Raw genomic sequence first — 26,687 nt, 5'->3', positions numbered from 1 at the left:
TCCTCCAGGACAAAGTGTCCAAAGCAAATGAAAAAGGAATGTATTTAAAAAGGAAACCGAGCCGTAAACCAATGTCTCAAGGAGTCTTTCACTTTGCAAGTCACTAAGGAAATTCCAAGCCGGAAGACCTTATCACCTTGTGCATTATTCTGCTGTTTTTAAAAAATGCATGCCGTACAACTCGATGCTGGAGGGACTGTGAGGGATAGGCACACTCACGCCTAGTGGGTGGAAGGCAAGCGTGTATCCAGCTGGGCTGGGGAGCAAACGCCCCTCATATGGGAACCAAAATGATGCTGCAGTATTTTTTCTAGAGGCTTCTAGAAGATCCCTCTGCGGCCTCTGAGGAGGAATTCATGTATTCGGTGGGGAGAAGTCTTGCCCTCTCTGGAGGAAAAGTGGGCAGGTCTCGGGCTTCTCACAGACTCCCTCAGAAGTTAGCATGTCCCGTTCCAGGTAGTGACTAAACTCTCCATGTGGTGGGATGTCCCACCTCTCACCGGCTTCCGGCTGGGGTCCTGCCACGGGAACTCGGTTGGGGTTGGCTTCTTCTCTGTTTTGCATCTTCAGCCCAAGCAGCATACTGTCTTAGGTCCTGGTTCTCCAATTGGTCCCTGTCGAGGGAAGTGGAGGGAAGGTGGCCAGCGATGTGAAGGGCAAAGGAGGCGATGGGGAACCCCCACCCCCCATGCTGCAGAAGCATGACTTTCTACATCATTACCTGACCTCCCCATTTTACAGGCACATAACTGCTTTGCCTGAGGCCCTATCGGGAGTTAGTGGATATGATCCCATGTCTGAAGACCCTGAAGCCCAAGCTCTTGCCACTCTACTGCCTCCTAATGGGTACCCGAGGCCCCGCTGGTCTGATCAGGGTCATGGGGGTCTGCAGACCATGGCATGAAGCGTCTAGGCTTGGAGAACGGGAGGGCATGTGGGGGTGGAGGGTGGGAATATGCACCACCCAGTCCTTGACAGTTGACATACTACGGATGCCCCGAGGGATGCACGTTCCCTGTTACAGTTCGGGGAGGTATCCTGTGTCCCATCTCAGGTCTTATGTCCCTGTCCTGTGTCCTGTTCTCTCAATCTCTGCACGCCTGCTCACCAGCCTCCTAGGATGAGAATTTTTTTCCCCGAACAATCATGTGGGGTCTAGTGTGTTGGTTCCTGGAACAACGGAGACATTGTGGTCAAATTTAGGACATTCAGTCCCCCTCCTGAATTCCCGACAAAAATCCTCCCAGGGTGATATCCAAACCCCTCAGACTGGCTGAGTCACCCCCACCCCCTTTTCCCATGGAGCTCCACACCCAAGGCATTCAAAACTCCGCTCCCCTCCCTTACCAGGTCACATGCTCGACACCTGCTGCCTTGACACAAGTCCCCCACCAGACAGGAGCCCTGCAGGGACCGAATGTGTGTTTGTGCTCTTCTGGAGTTGCAGGCTGTTTTATGAACATCAGGCTCCTCTGGGCACATCTCTTGCTCTGTGATTGGGTCTCCCTTGGTTATGTAAATGGGAGACGAGACATTTTCGTGGCTTTGGGACGGGAGTATGAAGACAGCTTTTCTGAGCGGCTTTAAAAACCGCCTCACCCCTTGTGGGTTAGAGTTGGTCTCTGAAGAGGAAGGGGGTGTTCTGGGTTAAATGAGCATGATCATGGGAATCTTCCTCTTTCCAAGGAGCCTGCTTCTAGAAGATCCCTCTTCGGCCTCTGAGGAGAACCCTGCTTACCGACGAGCTCTGGCCCTGGTCCGAAGGATTGGCTTTGCCTGGATGAGCAGTGCCTCCCTCCTGGCACCCACAGAATGGTCAGCACTCCTGATCACTGGCTGGAGAGTGCGGCAAAGGTCTGCTGCCACCCGTGTCTCTGCCCGTGCTTTTGGGTGGCACCCGGCAGGGTGGGCCTGGCTGGTGTGGCTGGTGGCCGTCCTTGTCCAACACAGCCAGAGAGAGCATCTGTCTGTGAGCACGGCTCACTGCTGGGCTTGGCAGCTAGCCCAGTACCAGGCTGAGGTTCTTCCTCTCCTACCCTGCCCCAGTGGGCTCCTCCTCCTCCGGACCCTCCCCCAGCTGGGCTCCTCCCGCTCTGGACGCTCACAGCACCGCGAGGGACTTAAAGTCTCAGAGGAGGGGCCTGGATTTCCGGATTCTCCACCCTAGAGTTCAGGAGCTTTGCTGCAGGGCCGCCACCTGGTGCCTTACCTGAACGTTTTTGGCCTGTGGAGGGACCCACACTGCGGGTATTGTGTAGAAAAAGTCTCTCACAGCTAAAGATGTTCCCTCCTCAGTGAAGTCCCCCCTGAACTCCAGCCATGTTCAGAACAGCCAGAAGCTTCTCTCAGCACTTCCACATTTGGAAGGTGTGGGATAAAACAACCAGCTGGAGCAGTGGCCGGCTCCTGAGACCATACCCCTGAGTGTGGACCTTTGCCCTCTCTCCTTGGGTTCTCAGCAGCCTCTGACCCCGCTTCCTGCTCCGGATGCACCTAGTCGCTCTGCCCTCATCCTAGGCTGGGTCACAGCTTTCCTGGCTTACCTGGCCCGTTTCCGTGGCCTCTTCACTAATTTCTCACTTTGGCTCTGGCCACCTTGCGTTGCACTATCTATATGGGAGCGGGAATCATATTTTAAAAACATGAATCAGGTTAGCTAGCTCTTCTAATGAAAATCCTCCAAAGGCTTCCCAGGACCCTCGGAATAAACCCCATACTCCTCACCATGACCTACAATGCTCTAGACTGTGGTTCTGTCCTTAACAACTGACTCCACTCTCCCTTACTCACTGCGCACCAGCCATGCAGAGCTCCTTTCAGTCTTCTGTTGCTGCCTGAGAGTCTTTTTTTTTTTTTTTAAGATTTTTATTTATTTTCTTGACAGAGAGAGACACAGCGAGAGAGGGAACACAAGCAGGGGGGGTGGGAGAGGGAGAAGCAGGCTTCTTGCAGAGCAGGGAGCCCAATGCGGGACTCAATCCCAGGACCCTGGGATCATGACCTGAGCCGAAGGCAGACGCTTAACCAACTGAGCCACTCTGGTGCCCCGCTGCCTGAGAGTCTTGGTTGTTCCCTCTCCTGGAAGACCTCCCTCCAGTTCTTCAAATGCTGGCTGCTTCTCACCATTCAGGTCTCAGCTCAAACTGCCTCTTCAGGGAGGCAACCTCCTCATTCATTCAACAAATAAATATTGAGTCCCTTCTAGGTCCTAGACACTGAGCATACAGCAGTGAAAAAACAAAGTCCCAGCCCACAGAGAGTGCACATTGTGGTGGGTGCAGACAGAAAACAGATCTATGCATAGAATGTCAGTGGATCTATGTGCTAAGAAGGTGAAGACAGTGAGGGAGTTAGTACTGTAGTTATGGTGGGGTAAGGAAGGGGCTGTTTTGTATGGGGTGGCCAGGGAAGCTCTCACTGGTAAGGGAACAGCTGAGCTGACACCTGAAGAAAATGAGGAAATAGTCTTATGGATATCTGGTGGGAGTGGGTTTCAGGCGGAGGAGGTGGGAATGAGCATGACCTGTTTAAGGGAGAACAGAGAAACTAGAGAGGGAGCTGGGGGCAGCTGCTGGGTTGTGTAAAGCTGTAGATTATGGGGAGGGTTTTGGCTTTTGCTTGGAGTGAGATGGAAGGTCTTGAGCAGAAGAGTGACGAGATCAGACCCACATTTTTGAAAGTTTCTTCTGGTTCTGTTTCTTCATGGTAACACAACGTGGGATGCTTTCATCCAGTGAGTGATGGCAGGGGCTTGCACCAGGGTGGCGTATGAGATGTGCCTGGGTTTCGGATCTATTTTCAAGGCAGGGCCGATGGGATTTGCTGGTGGACTGGATGTGGGTGTGAGAGAGAATGACTTCAGGGCTTCTCACTGCCGTGTAGTGTCACAGCTGGGAAGTGTCCGGCTGGTGAGTTTGCCGTGGGTGGAGGAAAAGCACCTGTGAAGAGATGCTGCATTCTAGAGACCTCCTGACGAATCCCAGCTGGGAGGGGACCAGCTGTGGGGCGGTGGGGACCAGCCACTGATCGGGCCCTCAGCTGGGATCAGAACATGTGCAGAGAGGGGCCGGCCATGATTCTTGGCCGCCCTCTGAAAGCTGGCATGGGCCAGCACTGGCCCTGCTGCTTGCAGCCCATTTCCATCCCTTCTCCCTGCAGCCAAGAGCCCATCCATCGGCCCCCGCTTCAGGCGAGAGAAGAGCATGGCTGCGTCAGAAGGGGGCTGGCCCTTGAGAAGCCTGCACCTTTGTGGGCCTGGCAGAGCCATAGGATGTTTGAGTTAGGATTCTTGGCTGCGAGCGTCAGAAGCCGGATGAAACCAGTTCAAAGGCTCTCAGAACCAAACGGGGACTCTGGCCCATGCCAGAACACTCCCCTGTCTGCCTTTGGGGACTCCCCGAGGCCAGCTTCTCATTTAGGGTCCCGACACCTGCAGACACCTGTTTCAGGACCTCTCCACCAGGAGGAAATGGCCTCCAGCCTTAGGTCCTGTTAAAAAAAAAAAAAAAAGCACTTGGGGAAGGATGCAGATTGGTCCATCTCGGTGGGCATGTGCAGTCCTGCAGCGGAGGGGCAGGCACTGTGTTTGATGGACAGCTCCTCTCGCAACCAGAGCCGGGCATTTCCCCAGAGGGCGAGGCATGAGATGGGCTGGGCAGGATTACACATAAACTGTCCCCTGCATCAAGGTTCCTCGGCTTGTGGTGGGACCCTCTTTCCAACTGCCCAGAAAAGGCAAAGAAAACCACCCATGCATAGTTGCAAAGGACACGCTGGAACCCCAGAGTCCTGGCTCCAGTATTAACACCCACCAGCAATGACCATGTGCCTGCATGGACAGGCCCTGGGCTGGGCTCTTTAAATTAGTTACTTGTCATTCTGGTGACAATCCTGCATAAGTATAAATCTTCTGGTAGGTATGACTGCCTCCTTTTTTTCCCCCTTTTTTGGTAAGAGGACACTGAGTCCCAGAGACCTAATGCGACTCTAAGAGGCCAGGTCACCAGCCTATCCAGAATCCTTTCTGGGCTGGAGGTCTGCCAGGTTCCGAAACCTGGTCTCTTCTCTCCAAAAGTGCTCCTACTCATGGTCAAGGCCAAATGGAAAAAAAGAAGGTTCTTGGAAATCAAACAACAAATTGTAAATAAAAGGCAAATAAATAAGCCAGATGAAGCAGGTTCGTAGCTTCCAGAAAGCTGTTTCCATAAAACAGGACAAGAACTACAAAGATTTTTTACAAGTTTGAAGTATAGGAGTAAATAGCCTTAGCTAACGGAACAAATAAGACAGAAGAAATAATAAAACAGGGGACTTAAAAGTACGTGACTCTGGAGGGGGAGGACTGGAAGGGCTGGGGTGGGCTCCTGCCTCCCACCTCCTCCCCAGGGGGGCCCCTGGCTGGCAGCACTGCCTGCCAGATGCCAGAGGAAGGTCTCGCCGCCAGCCAGGCTCCCTGCGCTCTGGAACTGGGTACGCTGACCACACACAAGCTGATGCCTGGCAGCGGCTCTGACCAGACAGGGATGGGCCCTGAATCTCCACTGGGCCTGGGTTAGCGCCCACTTCCGTAGCTGCCCTCAGTGCGTGCGGATAATAGCTTCCCGATTCCCCATAAAACAGCTTGCACATGCATTTATTTACAGACCCTTGTCAGATCTGAGCTGTTCGCCTTTCACACCGGCCTCCCTGTAGTTTGCCCTGATCTAAGAGGACTGACTGGCTGCTGGGAGGGCAGCGGAACCCCGGGGGCTCGCCCGGTGGGGTCTTTGACCTGGACACCTTCCTCAGCTCCATGCCCTGGGGGGTCCGGCTGTGGCCCGGGAGGGGAGGGTGAGCCCACGGGAGCCCCTGCGTGGAGGCTGCAGGCTCGGTAGCTCAAGCTGGGACTGGCTGGGCTCTGGTGTCTGAAAACAGCATCTTCTCGGGAGCTTGCAGACAAGGGGATGCGCGTGTTGTTGCTGGGATACGGGGAGCCCTGGGAAGCGAGGCTCAGCTGCTTGCCGGCCACGACATTGATTTTTACCAAAAGTCTCTGCAACCTCCTGTGTCTGGGCAGGCCTAGGGCCCCGAGAGCCGGGCTGGCTGCCAGGGGGCTCAGCTCTGAGCCGGGCTTTCAAGGAGAAGCCCCTTGGGGGTGGTTGGGGGGCTGCAGTCCTTGAAGGGCAGGGGCTATGTCAGCCCAAACATGCCCCTCTCTGGTCCTCACTCCCTCATCCAGCACGTTCTCGGTGCCAGACATCAGCGAGGGAACAATCTGCTCCTACCCTCGTGGACCACCTCCCTTCTAGCAGGGAGACAGACTGAGCGCACACAGTGTGGGGGAGGAGCAGTGGGAAACGAAGACAGGCCCAAGGCACTGTGGCTGGGTGACCTTGGACAACTGCCCTAACCTCTCTGAGCTGCTGAGTCCCCACTGGTAACATGAGCACGCTAAAAACAGTGCGCGCTGCAGAAGGTTGTTGAGAGAATTACATGAGATGAACGATAAGGCACTTAGAATATTGCCTTACACATAATCAGTGCTCGACAGGTGTCTCCCCACCCCCCACCCCCAAATTTCACATATTGAAGTCCTAACCCCGAGTACCTCAGAGCACCACGATATTTGGAGAGATCTCTAAAGAGTCTGTGAAGTTCAGGTGAGGGTATTAGCACCAGCCCTAATCCAGTGGGACTGGCGTCTGCATCACAAGAGGGGACGAGGACAGATGTGCCCAAAGGCAAGGTCATGTGAGGCCACGGGGAGGAGGCGGGCATCCACAAGCCCAGGAGAGAGGCCTCAGGGGGAGCCAGGGCTGCCTGCGACACCTTCATCTTCGACTTCCAGCCCCCAGAACTGTGAGGAAAGAGATTTCTGTTGTTCTAGCAGTTTGTGCAGGCAGCTCTAGGAACCAATACCCGTGTGAACTGTTGAGGTTATTCCCGTGCCCCAGGGGCACAGGACTGGGGAGTTTGTGGATGGAACCCTTGGGGGTAGATGACCCTACAGAGTGGCAAGCTGCAGAGAGCGTGAACGTCCCCCCAGCTGGTGAGCCCGGGGCCCTCTGTGTTGTGGGAGTAGCTGGCCTGGAGGAGGAGGGGGAGGAGAAGGGGGAGGAGGAGGAGGAGGAAGAGGAGGGGGAGGAAGAGGAAGGGGTGGAGGGAGAGGAGGAGGATGAAGAGGAGGGGGAAGAGGAGGAGGGGAGGAGGAGTAAGGGGAGGAAGAGGAGGAGGAAGAAGAGAGGAGGGAGAGCAGGAGGAGAGGAGGGGGAGGAGGGGAGGAGAGGAAGAGGGGGAGGAGGAGGGGAGGAGAGGAGAGAGGAGCAGGGGGAGGAGGACTAGGGAGGGGGAGTGGGGAGGAGGGGGAGGAGGGAGAGGTGGGTAAGGAGGAAGGAGAGGAGGTGAGAGAGGAGGGGAGGAGGGAAAGGAGGGGAAAGAGGAGGGGGAGGAGGGAGAGGAGAGGAGGAGGGGAAAGAGGAGCAGAGGAGGAGGACTGGGGAGGGGGAATGGAGAGGAGGGGAGGAGGGGGAGGAGGAGGAGGAGGAGAAGAGGGAGAAGAGGGGAGGAGGGGAAAGAGGAGCAGGGGAGGAGGACTGGGGAGGAGGGGAGGACGGGGACGAGCCGTCTCTGTTGTTGCCATCTGTAACTGGCATCACCCATGCTGTCACTCTGCCCTCGCACGTGTGCCCCCTGCACACGACAGCGTGAGTGCAAGTCCGTGCCACGGTCCGAAGCTCTCGCTCTGTGCGGTGTGTGTGGGGGGGCAGCTCCTGCAGCGGGTCTGCTGTGGGCTGGACATCTTCATCGTTCCCGCTAGTTTGCGATACACACAGCGCAGAAGGGAGCAATCTTGCACCCGCCCCCTTGGGCATGCAGGCAAGCTTTTTCTCGCCAAGGTGGAAATGAAGACCTGCTGGCTTGTGGGGCATGTGGATGGTTAATTGGAATTTTAATACATTTTTCTTTTAGACCCATCTTTTTAATGACACCCTAAAACTCAGAGTAGTGGGCGAGCGGGGCCTCTGGGTCCAGCAGCTGTGGTGGAGGAGGGGCCCCGTCATCCCCTAAGGCAGGTCCCCGGCAGAAGGCACTCTGAGGGGGCGGTGACCCCCTCCCCATTCCTTTCTAGAGTCTTGGTGGGGGTCAGGGAGGCAGGAGACCATCCCTTCCAGCATATAACCTAAAATCTATAGCTGGGGCCTGGGGGGGAAGCCCCATATCCAAGCCCCCCCTTCTTCTACCTTCTAGGTGGTGCCGCAATTGAAAACCACCTCTTTGTGATGTGCAACCCAGGGCAGGGCCTGCTGACTTCTCTTCTCGGTTGCCATCATGTAGGAGACCTAGATCCTGAGGTAGTGAAATCGCGGATCTCAAACTTGACCCCGACAGGGGACCGCCCTCCACCTTCTCGCTCTCCGCGATGGGGAGGCCAAAGTGGGTCCATATCAGGTTCTCCTGGGCCCTGGGAAGGACTGAAGACTCCATGTACATTTAATAGGTCAGCTTGCTCCTGAGCATCCTTCCCCAGCAGCTTGGGAGAGGACATGGCAATGCCCTTCCTGTCTGTGGGGGGGAGACACGCGCTGGCTGGTGGGTTGTCTGCACATCCCTGGCTCCTGGCGCCGCCCTGAGTCTGTGCCCAGATGTGTGGCTGTCCACCTCCCATTGAATGGGTAGGATCGGGGGAGAGACTGGATGCAGAGATTTTAGGTGGAAGAAGCCCAGGCCAGGCCCAGAGGCAGGGGACACACAAGGTGTCTTCGGGGAACAGGGATGGTGCAGAGGGCTGGAAAGGGGGAGACCCATGAGAGGTGCTCAGAGGGAGGCAGGGGCGGCAGCCTGCAGGGCTGGAAGTCCAGGGAAGGGCTTGGGCTCTACCCTGAGGGCAGCAGGAGTGAGGTCAGAGGAGGGAGCTGGTGGGTTTGCAGCCAGAAAAGCTCCTGGGATGGAGCTGGAGGTGAGAAGGTGGAGGGAGCGGCCATTCCCTTAGAGAGAGTCACTGCGGACTGCCACCCCCAGGCCCACCCTGCTCATGGGGCTTGTATGGGCTCTGTGTCCTCTCCCTGCAGAGTCCTGAGCCTGAAGATCAGCCCCAGGGATCTGGCCCACTAAGCAGTGCTCTAGGGGGTGGATGGATGTCTTTCCTAATCACCACTCCAGTCCTCATCCTCCCTGCATATCAGCCTGAAAATCTGCATGAGGCCCATTGTTTAGACAGGAAAAGCGAGTCTCTGAAGTTTCTCGGTGATGGGACCAGCAGAACCCACTCCCCTACCCTGTCTCACGTCTGAAAGGCAAAGGTGGAGTGGGCTGGCCATTGTCCAGAGGGCAAAGCTGGGGACAGGGGATGAAGAAGAGAAAGACCCAGGCCCCACAGGCAGCACAGGCTAAGAAATGTCCCGGAACCAGGACCTTCCAGTGAGTCCTCCCAGACCCTGGGATGGTGTTGATGGTGCTGTTGCTGCGCAGCCCTCAATGCTCTGCACACATTGTGGAGGGGGGGCACCTCGGGTTCTCTCTGTGGGGGCCTGGGTCTACATCTCGTTGGGGGCTGGGTGATGGGAACAGAGGAGAGCTGGAGCCCTGAGGTTTCCAGGCTGTTGGCCCACTGAGGGGCCTATTAACATTTTAACTAATCGTAGGGCAGTGGAGGAGGAGGACATCTTCATCAGAGCCCGAAGTAGCCCACCGGAGGCCATTCCCCGAGCATCTCTCCGCTGGTGCCAAGGCTGCAGGATGCAGGGTGGAGGTCTGAGGGGGTGGGGAGCCGAAAGGTCTCCTCTCGGGAGAACCTGGCTTCTCAGTCGAGCCCCACGCCGCTGACCTGTCCCGTTTGCTGACTTCCTCCGTGCCCTCACCCAGGCTGGCCCTTCCAAAAGAAACAGTCTTCTTTACACCTTAAATGCTGTGTCTTTTCAATGCCTTTAGCTGTCCCATCCAGCATATTCGTCACCATTTCAATCTTGTTCAGTAATAGGGCATTTTCCTCCCGCCGTGGGGAACTGTTGGCCTGGGGAAGGTGTGGGGTGTCCTTGTCTCTGTCTCTCGCTTCCTCCCGCCCCCCAGCAGGGAGAAGTGGGGGTGGCATAGTGTGGGAGCAGGGCTAGCTGGGGGGGGTGGTTCACAGGTGGGGGTCACTGCTGAGACAGGCTCTGCAGTTCACAGATTCTTGAGCCTCTCCCCCAAGCCCCTGGGTCCCTGCGTCCCTTTGTGCAGGCAGAAGCCTCTTCCCAGCAGCACCTGACCTCGTTCTGACTGCCCAGCCACCCCCCGGGACAGAACTCCCTCTGTGGGGTCCAACCACACCCTGGAAGGGAGTGAGGGGTCCCAGATCACAAAACGGATTCTTGGGAATTCCCTTTGAAATTTGAATCTTAGAGCGCCCATTGACTTTAAAAAATGTTTTCCAATTCCTGTTTCTATAACAGGGCTGCTCTGTGTTCAGGCTTTTACCGTTCAGTTCAGGCTTTTGCTGGACCTCTCAGATTATTTTAGAGCTAAAAGGGCTTAGGAGATCGACTGGACCAGTTCTCTGAATTTACAGATCGGGAAACTGAGGCCCAGAGGGGAAGGGGGATGCCTAAGGTGAGGGTTAGTTGACGACAGAGCTGGGTTAGAATGGAATCTCTGCTAAGTTCCTTATCCCAGCTCAGGGATCCCTTTAAAGGCATTTAAATAGAAGGTCTATGTCACACCCCTGGTGCTGTCGGCAGCCCCTGGCCACCTGTCTGGCCACTACTCTGTCCACGCTGCTCTTCTGGAACCAGCTAGAACTTTCTCGCTGAGTCCTCTCTGCCTCCACCCTGCTCTTCCCTCCTCTCCCCTCCCCTTCCTCTTCTCCAGCCTAATTCAGTTACTGCATACCCAGAACCCACGGCCTCAGGAAAGCCTTCTCTGACCCCTCTGTCTCCCTCGGGCGCCACAGGAGCCTATAAACCCACGCATCCAGGCTCAGCCTCCCCTCTGGTGGTCAAGAGGTGCAAATTAAGACAATGAGGTGCCGTGGTCACATACCAGATTAGCAAAAATCCAAAAAAGCAGTGACACTCTGCGCTGCAGGGCTGTGGGCGAAGGGTCACTGTGCACCCTGCTGATTGCCCAATCCTTTAGGGAAAACCTGGTGATATCTGTTAAGCTAAAAATACACATTAACTTTAACCTGGCAATCCCACCCTGGGGATTTTATCCTATAGAACTAAAAGTACCAATACGCAAGGAATCGGGGATGTTTATTACAGGGCTGCTGGCGGTAACAGACATGCGCACGCGCACACGCGGACCAGCAAACAATCTAAAGATGTCAATAAACACAGGAGTTGAACAAATTGCAGCTCTGGGCTTTTAAGCAACTATTACAAGAAAGCAGGATGTACCTCTAGCTACTGTCTTGGAGGGATGTCCATGATGCGTTAGCAAGTGCGAACAGTTAGCTGCTGATATGTACGATATGATTCCAATTTTGGCAAACAAACCCCTGAAAGCCCTCTCACGTCGGAGAGGGTGGGCTGTGCCTGAGCCCGGGGTCACAAGGGGTGAGGGTAGGGTATGGGAAGAGACAAAAGAGACAGGTGGCTTCGAGGTGGGTCAGGAGACCCCCAGCTTGGAGTCTGAGACTGAGTTCTTTTTTTTTTTAAAGATGTTATTTATTTATTTGACAGAAAGAGACACAGCAAGAGAGGGAACACAAGCAGGGGGAGTGGGAGAGGGAGAAGCAGGCTTCCCACCGAGCAGGGAGCCCGATGCGGGGCTCGATCCCAAGACCCTGAGATCATGACCTGAGCCGAAGGCAGACGCTTAACGACTGAGCCACCCAGGCGCCCCCGAGACTGAGTTCTGAAAGGAGGTAAGTGGAGTTGTTGGGGCCAGACTGCCCCAGGGCTCCCCTCTCCCATCAGGGTGCTGGTGGTCCCGGAGGAGGGCTGGGCTGGCTGGTGGTGGTGGTGTGTGGTTGTAACCTTGACCTTCAGCTCCTATTTGATCTTGGACAGTTCCCCACTTGCTTATTATACTGGAATTTCATGGGATTTCCTGCCATGCTTACACAGAACCCCTAGAAACATACAGCTGGTTAGTTTGGCCCTTATTCTGGATGCATTTTACCCCCTCCTCCATTTGTATGTTGAAGCCCTAAGCCCCAGTGTGAGTGTATTTGGAGATAGGGCCTTAAAGAAATAATTAAGGTTAAATGAGGTCATAAGGGTGGGCCCTGATTGAACTGGTGTCCTTATAAAAGAGGAAGAGACACCAGAGATAGGTCTCTCTTTCTCTCTCTGTGTGTGCGTGTGTGTACATGGAAAAGAGACCACGTGAGGCCACGTGAGGGCACAGAAAGAAGTTGGTCAAACGCAAACCAGTAGGAGACCTCGCCAGGACTTGACCATGCTGGCACCTTGCTCTCAGGCTTCCAGCCTCCAGACCTGTGAGAAAAGAAACTACTGTCGAGCCCCCGGTCTGTGGTATTTTGCCATGGCAGCCCGAGCTGAGAAACTGGACCATCCATGTCATAGGAATTAACTTCTTTTCTGGCTTAGCAGGCATGCTCTGAGTTAGAACTGTGAGGGGACACTAATGGATTTTGTGGGTCATGTAGTTGGGGTGAAGCTGATCCAGCCCTGGCTTCAGGGGCAGATCACGTGGCTCAGGCCTGGCCCCTCAGTAAATTTCATCATCTTGACCATGGGATGGGTTCAGGGATGGGCACCCGACCCCATTTGGGCCCATCAGAGACCTGGGACTCAGTCTGAGCCCTGGGGGAAGCAATCTGTTTTCCCTCGGGGCTTGAGGTTGTGCGAACGTGAAGCCGGATCTGCGGCAACCCTTCTGGCACCATGAGGAGACTTCCAGTGTGGTGACCCAAGGGAGCGACCTGAAGGAAGGGGAGAAGAAATTTGGAGGGACAGAAACTGGGTTCTGAGGATGTTATTTCAGATGGCCAAGGCCAAACTACCCCTCAATTTTTAATTTTGTGAAAATGGTAAATTCCTTTTTCGCCTAAGTTGTCACCAGCTAGATGCCAAGACCTGACCTTTACTGCCCACCTGCTTGTACTCACTGACCTTTGTCCCACATTTTTCCTTAAGCCTTTCTTTCCAGCTTATCCCTTAACTCAGGCAAATGGAAAGCAAAACCTCCAGCAATAGCAGCTGCCCGGACAGGATCTCCAGCCAGCCCAGACCACCCAGACCAGTTTGAGCTAGAGCCCCGACCCCTGTGCAGATGGACAGTGGAGTGACCTCTAGAATGACCGACATTTACCTCTACCTCATTATAATACTACAATCTCCCCCCAAGGAGGAGGATGACCTCATTCACATAACATGCAATGTGTGCATAGGCGTGTTCCCTTATGGTGCATGCGTAACCTTATGCCCACCTCTGCGTAGGACGACCAGGCTTCCCCATCTAAATATTTATTCATACTAACCCTAAACAAAAGGATCCCATCCCCCCTTGCTCTGGGAGTCCTGGTTTTGGAAGCCATTCCCCGTGATCTTATTTGCTGCAAATAAAGTTTTCTCTGTGCGGCAACTCAACCCCATGCAGTTTCTGACTCACCAAGGAGCCAACTCACATTGGTTTGGTTGCAAAGTCAGCCCAAGTCAGTTTCTGTCACTTTCTGTATTACCATGAGTGATCCACTAGTTCTTGTCAACCTCTGACCCTTCGTGTAGCTGGGCAGGACCTCTCTGCTGTGCTGGGACAGGGTCTGGCACAAGGCAGTCTCCCCACTTATCTAGTAAAGAGTTTTGGTCCCTCACAGTGTCTCCCTGGCTTCCAGACCCGGAACAGAAGCAGGCCTGCAGGCGAGAACTGGCTCTAGCGTCCGAGAGCTCTGCCCGAGGAGGAGGGGGACACGTGAGGGGAGGCGTATGAGAGCATTTCCCTCCAGGAAGGCAAGCTGAGCATTGAGTCTCCACGGCCCAACTTTAATTTAACTGACAATTTAAAAAATCAAAACCAGCATCTGGGGCATTTAGAATGTCTGTCTTCCCGGTTTAATTTCACGGGGATCGTGTTATGGCTTTTGATAAAATGTTTCATTTTAAAGGACTGGTTTCATCAAAGCAGGGCTTTCCTTTACAGAGTCAGCTTTGCTGGTAAAAGACATTTTCATTAGGGAAAAGTGGTGCCTGGCTTGGACTTAATTGTAGGCTCAGAGAACAGAGAGGAAATACCTATGCCCTTTGGTGATCTCTTTGTGGTCCCCGAGGAGGCAATGGAGCTGAAATCTGGGGTAATTTCTTGAATGCACCATGCATGTCCATGCTTTCGGCTTTCCCCCTCGCTGCTGCCTCTTCCTGGATGCCCTCCCTCTGCTCTTGGTAGGCAAGACCCCGCTCTCGCTCTCGCTCTCGCTGACTTGCCTCTCCCTATTCTGGGTGTAGTCTTGGAAACTCTGGTTGGTTGCAAGTTAAGTGTAGATGTGACCGTATTTGGCAAATAAATTGAAGAGTCTGAGATGAGGAGATTATCCCGGATTATATGAGCGGGCCCTAAATGCAATCACACGTGTCTTTCCACAAGGGAGGCAGAGGGAGACTTGACACAAACACACATGGGAGGGAAGGAGGCGATGTGACCAGGAGGCAGAGATTGGAGCAATGTGGCCACCAGAAGCTGGGAGAGGAGAGGAATGGATTTTTCCCTGGAGCCTCTGAAGGGAGCGTGGTCCTGCTGACACTTGGATTTCGTCCTCCAGGACTGGGAGAGAATGCATTTCTGTTGTTTTAAGCCACCTGTTTGGTGGGGACTTGTTGTGGCAGCCACGGGATACTGATGCAGCAGGGAAACCCATCTGAACTGTCCTGAGCCAACCAGGGACCTTGGGTTGAGGATGGGAAGGGATCATCAAAATCCTGAGCGGAAAGAACATTCCGGCCTGCTCTGTGCTGGAAGCAGGACCAGAGCTCCCGCCAGCGAGCTCACAGCCCTCTCCCTGCATCCGTCTTGCTTCTCGCTCTGCCTGCATGAGCAGACCTCACGCCTCATGTGACCTCTTCCTTCTCTCTCCACAAGGAGAAACATGTGGGAGCTGCACAGGGAAGAGATACGTGCTTTTGGGATCATTTCACTTGTTAAGGACTAGTACTTTTGGGGTATGAAAACATGTCCAATGAGGATAACTCAATCTAAGGTGTGTTGGGTCACATCATCGTGCGCACCTCCTCACAAAGCCCTGTGTCCACACCTCGTACCCAGTGACTTTGCAGCTTCTCCCCCTAGAGTCGTATGGATGTCCCGCCTCATTCATGCGGTTCTCCTGGCCCGTGGAACCTCAGTGGCAGTGACTGTGTGCTGGTTTGGAGCCCAGGCTTTAAGCTTGCATGCTCATCCTTCTAGAAGCTTCTGGCCTCCTCCATGAGATATGTTTCCTCTGGGAGCTGCACAGGATGCACACCCAGGGGGTAGAGCTGTGAGCGTGAGCATGCATTATTGTTGCTCTGAGTTTGAGGTTCTTGGATGTGGTGTTAGGATTGCAGCGGGTATCTGCTACAGAAAGTGGTACCTAGAAGGGGAAACTGCAACATACGGTGGTGGTTTGGGAACCAGAAATTGTCAGAGGAGGCTAGAAAAATGACAACCTGTCTAATGGAGCAGTGGAACATTTGTTAAAACTTGCAGTGGGTTGGAGGTTGGAAAGTGTGCCTAAGGCGCTCCTGGCCGTGGGCTGGGAGCGTCCAGGGAGAATGTTGCGGTCACGACTGGGTTCCTGTTGTCAGCCTTTGTAGATAACTACAAAGAAGAGACAGCCCAGGAACAACTTGGCCGGATCTCAGGAAGAACTGAGAGAGAAGGAAGAGTCTGGAAAATCTGGGACTTGCTGGGTTGACAAATAAAACTATTTCCAGTCCCCAGCTCCTCCATTCGGCAAATTAAGAGACAGCTTTGGAGAAAAGTCAAATCAAGGGCATTGCTATTAAGATGTAGCTTGGGGGGCAGAGAGTGAAGCAGAGGCACAGCTTTCAGACCCCTGTGAAGGCATCCGGAAGAATTCAATGGTGCCTAGTAGTTACTAGAAAGATCCATGGAATGGTTCTGCGGCAGCCAGAGCTACCCACCGCACCGGTCATTAAGTGCAGAGAGAGACATGTCTTGAATTACATTGCGAATATGGCTTTTAGCCCATGCAATGAAATACATAGGAAACCCACAGGTTTTTTTTTGCTTTTTGTTTTGAGAGAACTGCATTGGCAAAAGCCCACGAAGCTGGAGGAAAAAAGACTGAGACTACTCAAGAAGGAAAACAAAATCTTGTGCCACTAATTTTTTATGAGCAAGATGCTGGCTGAGAAAACCTCCATCTGCCACGAAGGGCATATTTTCCAGTGTCCTTCTCAGAAGTGACCAAGGAGAATGGCAGAGAAGGAACGATTTCCCAGAGAATAGAGCCAAGAGCCCCTGACAAAAAAGGATGGGGGATCCAGCCCCAGGGAGAGGACCTGGAGCCTAATTATAGAACATTGCCTACCCCAGGGTAGAGTTTTGGCAATGTTTCTCCAACAAGGATTAAGAGCTGCTGTGGGTCAATGACTGTTTGGGGCCTCCTGTCCTTTTGGAATGGGAGTGTTTGCCGGGTGATTCTGTCCCTGCTCTGCGTGTATCAGGGGGTGGAGGAGGGGGGAGGAGCGAAGACGGCTTCTCTTTTTGTCCCATAGGTCTCTGGAGTGGGAGTCGCTCATATCCAGGTCTGACTTAGAACATGCGATTCTGGACTTCAGCTTGAGGCCACGACTGGTTGTCTTGGGCGGGACTGAGTGTATTTTGCAAGCGGGAGAGTCTTGAATAATTGTGTCCGTGAAGGCAGTCTGTTAGATTATATCATTGTTCCCAATTCCCCACCCATCCTGTGGTAGTTTCCTACGGCCGCCGTGATAGATTACCGCAAGTTTGGATGGCTTGAAACAAGAGAAACATACCGTCTCACAGTTCCGCAGGCCAGAAATCTAAAATCAAGGTGTTGCAAAGTTAGTTTCTTCTCTGAGAAAGAATCTCTTCCATGTCTTTCTTCTGGCTTCATGGCGGCCGTTGGCCACCCTTGGTGTTTCTTGGCTTGTAGACATCGCCCTGGTCTCTGCCTGCCATCACATGGTGCTCTCCATGTTTTTGTCTCTATGACTGCACTTCCCTTCTTCCGAGGACACCATTCACATTGGATTAGAGACCCACTCTAAGTCAGCATGACCTCATCTTAATTCATCACATCTGCGAAGACCCCATTCCCAAATAAGGTCCCTTTCCGAGGTTCTGGGTGGACGTGCATTTTTGGGGAAACACCATCCAATCCAGCTCATGCCCTTGTATCTACATCCTCTGCCGGGGGCTTCTGCAGCTTCGCTTGCCAGGATGGAGAGGCCATTTGCCCCATTCCCGTAAGCTGGGCCGTGTGTCTTGGCTAGCCCAGGGTACATGGGAGGGAGGGACGGTGTGCTGGCTTGGATCCCAGGGCTCAGAAGCGTTGTGTGTGTATTCGTGCTTCCCATTCTAGAAACTTCTGGTCTCCTCCATGAGATGGGCTTCCTCCAGCAGCTGCCGTCTCTGTGCCCTGGGCCAGTGTGGAGCAGAGCCACCCCAGCTGCCCCGCAGACCTGTCCTGCCAGGAGAGCGAGTGCCTCCACCAACCTGCCGAGCGGTGAGTTGCTTATGTCCCTAGGTTCCAGGGCGGTTCGGGAGGCAAGCCTTAACGGACACAGGGAGGAAGGGCAGAAACAGAGGGGACAGCCTCTCCTAAGCTCTGCTCAGCCAGGGTATTTTATTTGATCCAAAGGAGCCCAGAATCTATATTTCTTTTTGTTCTTCTTCTTTTTTTAATTAAAGATTTTATTTATTTATTTGAGAGAGAGAGAGAGAACACAAGCAGGGGGAGCAGCAGAGGGAGAAGCAGACTGCCCCCTGAGCAGGGAGCCTGATGCAGGGCTCGATCCCAGGACCCCAGGATCACGACCCGAGCCGAAGGCAGATGCCTAACCGACAGAGCCACCCAGGCGCCCCCAGAATCTACATTTCTAATTGGAAGTCTCTTAATTTTTGTAGCTATATATTGAATTCAGTTTTAAAAGAAAGTCACTGTGCTGTCCCAACCAAACACGCCTGTGGGCAGGATTCTGCCTGCAAGCCTCTTGCAGTCCAGCTGGCCCCGGCGGGTCCCTCTGTTCCCTTGTCACAGGCACCATTCTGGGCAGAGGCTGGTTCCAGAAGGAGAGGGTCCTCCTGTGTGACCTGGAACCCACAGACCCCTGGGGAGGCAGGGGGCCCAGCGGCAGCTCAGGATTGCCGGGAGGAGGAAGTGCAGAAAAACTTGTGTCTGGATGGTTCTCCACTGACGACGAGGCCCTGGAGGGGATTTGTCATCTCAATGCCTTTCTGCCCCTCACAAGGCCATCGCGGGTTATGCTGTTAAGAAATAGTTGGCGAGAAGATGCTCACAGACTTTCTTTTACAGAAATGGTGGGGTTTTAGGGATTTTTTTTAAAGAAAACCCAAACTCCCCAAAAAACAAAAACAAAATAACCACCAGCAAAGAGGGAAATCAAACGCCACCACGTTGAAATAGATTCTACTGGACAAATGTCTTGCTTTAAATTTAAATTGAGTCCAAGTTCTCCTACTCTCCCAGACTTCTAGAAGGTGGCATTCAAAATGTTTACACTTGTTTCATCTGCCTTTTTCCTAAGTCCTGGCCCCCACCTCCTTCCCCTCCTTTTACACTTGTCGCTCCGTTGCACACATATGCTCAACTGTATATTTACATGTATCTAATTTTTTATATATGGCTTGTGAAATACGCCAGACGGGGAATGAAATAATCCTGAAAACCGCTGGAAAATTATGCAACAGCCGGGAGATTGGGCACACGCACATTTTGTACTGCAAAGTTGCACAACAGACTGAGTTTGTTATAAGTGAGGCTGGGAGGGTTTTATTTTTTTCTCCAGGATGACAGCTTGCTTGGTGGAGTAGGGCTTTTGCACAACGCACTTCCTTAGGAGCCTCAGCCTCCTGCAGAGGGGAGGGCGAGGCTTGAGCTGTGCCAGTAACACAGAAGTGGGGGCCCCCTGCACCCCCCAACCCGGGGCAGGTTGCTGAAGGGCGGCAGGGGGCCCGTGGGGACAAGGCTGGGGAGTCTAGCGAGGCCACCAAGGTCCAGGGTCCAGCAAAGTGGACGCACGGGGTCCAGCGAGGCCCAGGTCCACGTCTAGTGAGAGGAGGTCTGGCTCTTAGGAAGCATCCATTTGCCTGGCGCCACGTGACAGGAAATCCTGGCGCTCAGAGGGTCTTCAATGGACCTTGTGCCACATTGCCCTCCATTGTTTGCCGCTCCCAGAGCTCAGGGTTTGCCCAGGACGCCCCTGGCTCTGCAATTCTCAAGTCAGTCTCATGCCCTGGGAGGATTCAGGAAAGTAGGGCCTTGGTCCCTCAGACCGGGGCTCTGTCACCCTTGGATCCACCCAGCCCTGCGACCCTGCTGTTGCTCAGGTCTGCACCAAATCGTCTTACAGCATAAAGCCAGTGAAAGGAAACCAGTGACACCCATGATCGGGTTCAAAATGCCCATCGTCAACACCCAAGGGCGAGGGGGAAAGGCTTTACTGTGGTTATATAAGAAAGATCAGAGGGTCCCAGATAATATGATTTGCCTGCTCAAAAATTGAAAACAACATTATGGTCAACAGTGACCTTCTGTCTGGGCTCTGTCTGAGATGCTGTGTGGAATAAGGGGGCGTCTGGCGTGTGCTGGAGGAGGGGCTCCCTATCAGAGGGCCCGCAGAGTGGGTCAGGAGGAGGACAGATACTATAGCAGAGACTTACAGGGAAGGCATTCTCTGCCCAGCCCTGGGCCCTGGGTTCGAGGATGCTCAGAGGCATGGGGCAGGGCCCTTGGATTCAGTAATGATAAGGAAGGGCTGAGGTCCCATGCTCTGTGGAGGACCCTGAGAACAGAAAGCCCTCTGGGGGCGTTGGTGGCCCCAGCAAGCAGGCAAGGGGCTCCCAATCATCACAACGCCCAGGAGAGCCGGCAGCTTCTGTCCACAGCCTTCGCGGCCAGGGCAGGCAAGGACATTCAGAGGCCACAGGCTGGCTCAGTCCACGGACCTGCTTGGCGTCGACCCGCCGAGGGTTGCTAAGGAGTCTGGGGCCCAGCTGAGAACTCAGGCTGCCCTGTTGCGTGGTCGCGCAGAAAGGAGATGGGAAATCGCCGTGGGGGGACGGTGGCTGCCTGAGACTCATTAGATTCCTTCTCTCTCATTTTCAGAAATGCAGTTAGGGAGGCCGGGGCGGGGCCGGGCTCCGGGCGGGAGCCTGGGTCCGGGGATGCTTGCGGGCTGGGGTCACTGCGCGTCTGCGTGCCTGCCTGTGCACGGGGCCAGCATGCGTGAGTGGGGTGGTGTGTGTGCGTGTCTGCACACGCATGTGCAAGCGAACGCTCTTGCCTCCCAGCTTCTGGGACAGTGGCCTGTCAGGTGCCCTGAACTCGCTTCCTGCTTTCCACTCACATAAACTTGTTGGCAAGCCCCCAGAAATGGCAGTCCTCCTGTGGCAACACCCCACCCCTTCACGCCCACATTCCCCCCCACACCCCTCCCCTCCCGGCAGCCTCTGCTTTCAGACTCCCAGCTGGAGAGCCCCGCATCCTCAGCAGTGGGCGGGGCGGTCTCTGGGAGAGCAGCAAGGGGGCCCCTGGTACCATGGGGGACCAGGAAAAGGAGCGTCTTGGAAAGTTCCAGGAATCGGAGGCTGTTGTGGAGGCCCCACTGTGAGATGGTGGAGGAGCAGGGGAGCGATCGGGATGGAGAGCCTGGCTGTGCTGGAGAGCTGGCCTCTCCTCCCTGGGCGGCCACAGCCTCACTCGTCCCGGGGAGGGGGGCACTCTCCCCACCTGAAGGCCACAGAGGTGGGACAGTGGGGGTGGGGAAAGCGTCTGAAGGCTGTGCTCCACTCTGCTCCGGCTTGTGACTGCCCCGTGGCCTGACATGCTCCCCCCTTCCCCGCCGCCTACGAGAAGCCATAGACACCTTTTTCATGGGAAATCTTTTGATTTTTAAAAATCTTAGCAAATTAAAATTAAAACACAAAACTCTGTTGGCTACCAGTGAGCAGCCCCGTATGCATCACACCGTAGGCCTCTTGAGTTTATAAGCCACAGCTAAAGATGGCTACTTGAGACAAAGAGCGAGATTTGTAGGAAGGGTGCTCGAGTCCAAACTCCAGGAGGCCAGGGGGCTCGGAAGAGCACCCTTGTGGGAAGTGAGCGCTCAGAGTCTGGTGGGGGTCCGTGGGGTCCCACCAGCTCCCTTCCGCTGGGGACTACCATCCCGGAGCTTTGGCTTCTTCATCTGAACGTGGGAATAGGATGTCAATGATGATCAAGGGAGACAGTTTACCTCAGAGCTTTGCTAACTCACCAGCAGAATAGCCCCGGTGCCACACGGACCCCTGTGTCGACATCTGTCCACTCCAGCGGGAAGAGAAAACCATGGCGCCCAGTCCGGCTAGTCATCTCTGACCAGGGCAGATGGGGATAGTCGGGGGCTTGGACATGTGTGCTCCTTCTCCTGAGAAGGGGGCTGGGAAGCCCCTGCCCACTGTCCTGGTGAGGGCTCCCAGTTCCTGGGGGGAAAAAAATTGTCCACTTAGAACAAAATGCAACCTCCTACCTGAGACCTGCAAGGCTCTGCCTCATTTCTCATCCCCTCATGTTCCCTTTTTCACTTCCTCCCTCCTTCTCTTCCTTCTTTTACCACCCTGGGCTTTGCTGCTTTTCTTTCCCTGGAGCAGAGAAAGCTCCTTCCTGCCTCAGGGCCTTTGCATGTGCTGGTCTCCCTGCTTCAGACGCTCATTGCTTAGACTGCCCATTCCCCGTAACTCCTCTCTGATCAGCTGTTAGCTAAAACCTTCCCCCACCTTCCCCTTCCTTGTCCCATGCGTTTTATATCACGTGCTTCTTTTTATTTTCTTCATAGTGTCGACCTTTGGAACTTATTTTGTTGATGCATTCTGCAAATGTTTACTGAGCACCTACTACGTGCCAGGCTGTGTTTTGTCAATCATAGGATTTCCTTGCAAGCCTTTGGCAGGGTTGTTTGTTAGGCCAAAAGACACCCTGGCATCCCAGCCACCCATGTCTTGCCATAGAGCCAGGATTTTGTTCTCAAGTCAGCGATGCCGTGAAAAAAGCATATGGTCAGAGTACGCTGGAAAGTTTCCCGTGAGCACGATTTGGTGTCTAGAGCCCAATACCATACTATGTGTTCAGCCAGGTACAGGGAGGGATAGAAAGCAATACCAGCTAAGATATGGAGGGCCCGCTCTGCTATGGATCAGTTTAAGAAACTGAGGCATGGGGAGGTTACGTAAATTTCCTGAGGTCACAAGCCTGGAAAGGGGCTGATAGAGTCCAAGCCCCGGGGCTCAGGGCTACCTTGAGTAGTTGAAATCATCGATGCTGGTGAGCCGTGATGCCCAGGCAGCAATAGTGATAGGGTGGGGAAGGGAGCTCTCTAATTAGGAGGTCTGCCTCATTATTCCAAAGGAACTCTTCAGCCTCATTGTCGATCCAAGCTCTGCGCGACCCTGGCAGGGGGGTGAGGTGTGTGATCCCAGCCCTACAGTTGAGGAGACAGGGATGCCCCCAGGGCCCCGGTGGGAGTGGAGATGCCAGTTGTGAGCCAAGGAGGACCAAAGCAGGGGCGGGGATGGGGTTGAGATGGGGCTGTGAGTAGCTGGGGATCTGAGACACGCTGATGGAGATGCTAGGGGTTATCGCATTAACAGTGCAGAATGGACCTGGCTGGGGTGGTTGGTGTGCCCGCTCTTAAACCCGCAGGAAAGAGTGAGACTACCCTGGAGGGAAGGGGCTGGAGACATAGCTGAGGAGGGGCCATGTATGTGGAGGCGGGGTGGCATCCATCAGGACCTTCCTACTAGGGATGGGGCCTTGGGTGGCAGTGAGGCCTCCTTGGACCTTCTGGAGGAGCAGAGGGGTCCCCAGGGAGTCTGCATTGGCTTCAGTGATGGCCAAAACCTGCATCCCTGCATCCAGAATTTCCTTCCACGGGGTTCTCGGACTTAGGATCCCATGGTTAGCCCCACTGCCAGCCCCAGCCGGAAGCTTTGGCCCTTTTCATGCCCACACTCTAGATGCTGGGATCAGGGCAGGGTCGGGCAAACAGGATAGAAGAAATTTGACACAAGGGGAGTGTGACCTGTAAGCCGTGGGGTCCAGCAATCGGCCAGGGTCACTGGCTGACATTCCCTGGATTGTAAGGGAGGAAGTGCCCAGTTAGGCTCACAAAGCATTGGAACAGAAAACCCCGTGATGGGACTGTGCCTTTCACAAGTTATGGACAGGATTTATACGTAAAGACATTAATTCTCTATGCTCTACAGAGGGTGTCGTCTGGGAATGGGACATAAAGTCTCATGAAGAATGTCTTCTTTCAGCAGGCTGGGGTGAGCGTGGGACTGCACTCTGCTCTCATTTGGAAATAAAGGCAAGCGAGGTGTGGGGGCGGGGGTGGGGGTGGGCATCGGGGCTGACCTCTAACAGGCATTCTGCCCCAGACGGCTGATTCAGGCTTGTCCTAGGAATAGCCTCTGCCCCTTGTCAGCAGCTGGTTCAGCAACGGGCATGTGACCCAGCCTTGGCCCACAGACCAGAGGAGAGTTAGCCGGCCCTTCTGGGAGAGGGCAGGACACCTGCGTGTGGTTTGGCCATCCTTCTATGCGGTCAGGAGCAAAGGTGATACCCAGGTGGCAGGTGGCGTCTGGAGCCACCCTACCTGCAGCCCTCCTGATACATGAGATCAACATTTCCTTCGGGGGATCTTAAGGGACCCAGAGGCCTTTCTCAGATGGGAGAGCTGGACCAGACGGTCTAGACCCTGATCCAAGTGGGCCTAGGACTTCACAGCTGCCCCACCCAGACACTGCCTTGGAAATTCTTGGGCCTCGCTGCCTCTCTGCCGGGTGGAGCATACGTGAGAGTAGGCAGTCACAAGGAAGCACCGAGCTTTTATTTTTCCCCGGGTCATTACTGCTTAGATTGAGTCTGAGCCTCCAGCTGTGTCTCCATTTAGAAGTGTTGATTGAGCCTGGATCCCCAAGCCTTCACGTTGTAAGCACTTTGTCTTTCCCTTCCAGGCAGAACGGATCCCAGCGGTGGTGGAACACCTCTGGGTGGGACGTGACAATGAAAAACACTGCTGTCCTTGTTTCCTCTTTTGCCTGACACAGCTCTCTGTCGGGGCGCGTGCGTGCGCGCGTGTGTGTGCATGCTCGAGAAATTAAGAAGCACACTCCCCAAAGGCCACCCGGCCTTCACGTTCTGTTCCATCAGCATTCCCCTGACAGATTGCTTACCCAGGCCGCTCCTGGCCAGAACTCTGCTGGTGCATCAGACAGGGCCCCTGCATCCGCCGGTTGCCAACAGCAGAGGGGGACAGAGCAGCTGTCTTCAGAGGCCCCTGACAAGGTCACGGAGACCTCATGGCTTGTTATATGCTGCATACGGGTCCCTGGAGACTGGAAGAGTCTAGGTCCCTCCCCCCACCCCCTGGAAGCTTGCTCTTTGGGAGGAAGGACAGTGAAACCTCCATCTCCTCATTACCTCCATCTGCTTGTTGCCCGCAGAGCGGGGAGGGCCTGCCAAGGATGGTGACCTCGTCAAAGGGCAGAACAATTTTTTGGTTTCTCTATGGCCACCAGGGGACAGGAATGGCTCTGATGAAGTCTGTATGGCCTGGAATCTCGAGGGTAGAGCCCAGACCCTGCCCCCAAGTCTTCAGAACAAGGCAGGGCACCCCCTCTCGTCCAGAGCTGGGCCAGGCAGAGAGGAAGACATTCTCCTTTCTTAAAGTCCCTGCCCCGAGACACGGGCAGGGATTTGTGACACCCGAGGTGACCAGGAAAGGTCCTCCTCTCTTTCTGTACCTCACATCCTTGGGAAGATTTTAAGGGTTGGAGGGCCTGACATCACCCTGAACTGTCTTCATCCTTCTCCCACAACATGGGGCAGCTCTAGATCATGGTTGCAACCCCAGACCTTCAGGGACTAGGCTGGTAACAATCGTGAGCCATGAGGACGTGTAGGACTGTGGGAGTGGTGGGGACACTGTCAAGCAAGCCAGATCTAAGATATTCATGTCCAACTAAAAGCAGACCCACGTGACACATGCTAATCAAGTGTTGTAGTTGAGTTGACCCTGTGGTCCTTAGTTTGTGCCTTTGCGATCTGGACCGAATACTTGAGCAAAGAACCAGGAGGATTTCTTTGTCCCACTTCTCACCTGAAGGAGGAGAGGACCAGAGGGAGAGGCAAGCACCAGGGGTAGGCCAGTGTTTTCCAGAAGAGGAAGAGGAGAGATCTGAAACCATGGAAATTTGAAGATGTAGGAGGTGCCCCCCCCTTTTTTCTTTTTTTGAGCTGAGGAGAGGTGATCAGGGAGCTGGGACAAGTCAACAAGGGCCCCCTACATGAATTGCAATGCATGAGTGCCTGATACTCTCTGCTTGGCCTTGTGGGTTCTCACGGTGGGGATTCAAGGATGGGCATGTCAAGGGTCGTGATCTGCCTCCCACTCATGCCTGGGGGGAGCCCCTGGAGGTCAGGGATGATGCAGGAAGCAAGCTGCCAGGGCTTATTCTGGAGTGTCAAGGAGACAAACCCTCTTTCCAAAAAGTATCCTAGAGCTGGAATGTCAGAGTGTGCAAGATAATTTAGTTATGTGGCCCCGTCTGAAAATTCGCAGAGAGCCGTCCCTTCCCAGTTCTGCTCTCCTCCTTCTGCTTACATCAAAGGAAAGGTCTCTGCTTCTGTTAGTCTGCCTCACACTTTCCCAACACTTGCGAATCAGCCTCGGCCTCAGCGCCTCTTTGCAGGCAGTAGTATCTAGACTATGACAACATTTTTGTTGTTGTTGTTTTCATTTTATTTATTTTTGGCAGTTATCTTTGCATTATGGTGAGATGTTGACCTTTCCATTACGGTGGTGATTTAAAGTATCCTGTAAAAACGTAAGGCCGTGATTAAGTACTGTGCAAAGAACAGCTGTGGCGGTAGGAGCATCACGGTAATGATCATAAAGCCGGCAGGGAAGCGAGTGAGGTAGAACACGACCCTTGAGGTAGGCAAGGCTGCTGGTTAGGTCTTATTCATCTTTTGAGGAGGATGAAAACATGGGCCACCACAGGAGGAATGAGTGACGGAGTGTCACGGGTTACAAGGCAGCACCTCGCTAGACCCAGCTCTGGGCTACCTGGCTTGTGCACCCTTCAGGATTCAACCATGCCACTTCTTACAGGAAGTCCTCCGGGATGCCTGGCTCTGAAGTCATCTCTCTTCCCATATGCTGACCACCATCCACTGTCTCTGGAACCAGGTATGTCATCGGAGGTCACGAAAGTGAACACCTGCTTGGGGGTGGGGAGGGAAGACCTATAGAGAACTGCAGGGCATGTGCCCCATTTCATGGTGGATAAGCAGAGATGCAGGCCCCGTGTGGCCACGCTTTCCAATTTCTCAAGAAAAATCCGAAATCTAAATTCTTATGTGAAATTTCACTATTTTTAGCATTGACAAGAAGCGTTCGCTAGGCCTGGGGGCTGGATCCTGTCTCGGGCACTCTCAGGTGATACAGAGGGAACATTCCAGGTGAAGATGGCCATCAAGCTGAGAGCCCTCACATCCAGGTTCTGAAGATGACGGAACCGGG

The 26,687-nt window shown here is 54.2% G+C and overlaps 1 long non-coding RNA gene across 2 annotated transcripts; it reads right to left on the bottom strand.

Annotated features, from left to right (window-relative positions):
• Window positions 1-11,612: 11,612 nt before the first annotated feature.
• On the bottom strand, window positions 11,613-26,512 carry LOC135365242 (uncharacterized). Of its 2 annotated transcripts, none has more exons than XR_010412872.1 (3): window positions 26,275-26,512; window positions 21,381-21,585; window positions 11,613-12,844 (listed from the first exon to the last, which is right to left on the bottom strand). It is a non-coding gene; the product is annotated as an uncharacterized LOC135365242 (long non-coding RNA). The 2 variants fall into 2 exon arrangements; XR_010412873.1 differs by lacking the exon at window positions 26,275-26,512 and adding an exon at window positions 24,337-24,434.
• Between the last annotated feature and the right edge of the window lie 175 nt (window positions 26,513-26,687).

Source organism: Mirounga angustirostris, unplaced genomic scaffold, assembly GCF_029215605.1.
Source record: "Mirounga angustirostris isolate CCGP_5_RB_7025 unplaced genomic scaffold, mMirAng1.0.hap1 SCAF_7, whole genome shotgun sequence".
Classification (NCBI taxonomy): domain Eukaryota; kingdom Metazoa; phylum Chordata; class Mammalia; order Carnivora; family Phocidae; genus Mirounga; species Mirounga angustirostris.
This window is presented reverse-complemented; position numbering and strand designations above follow the sequence as displayed.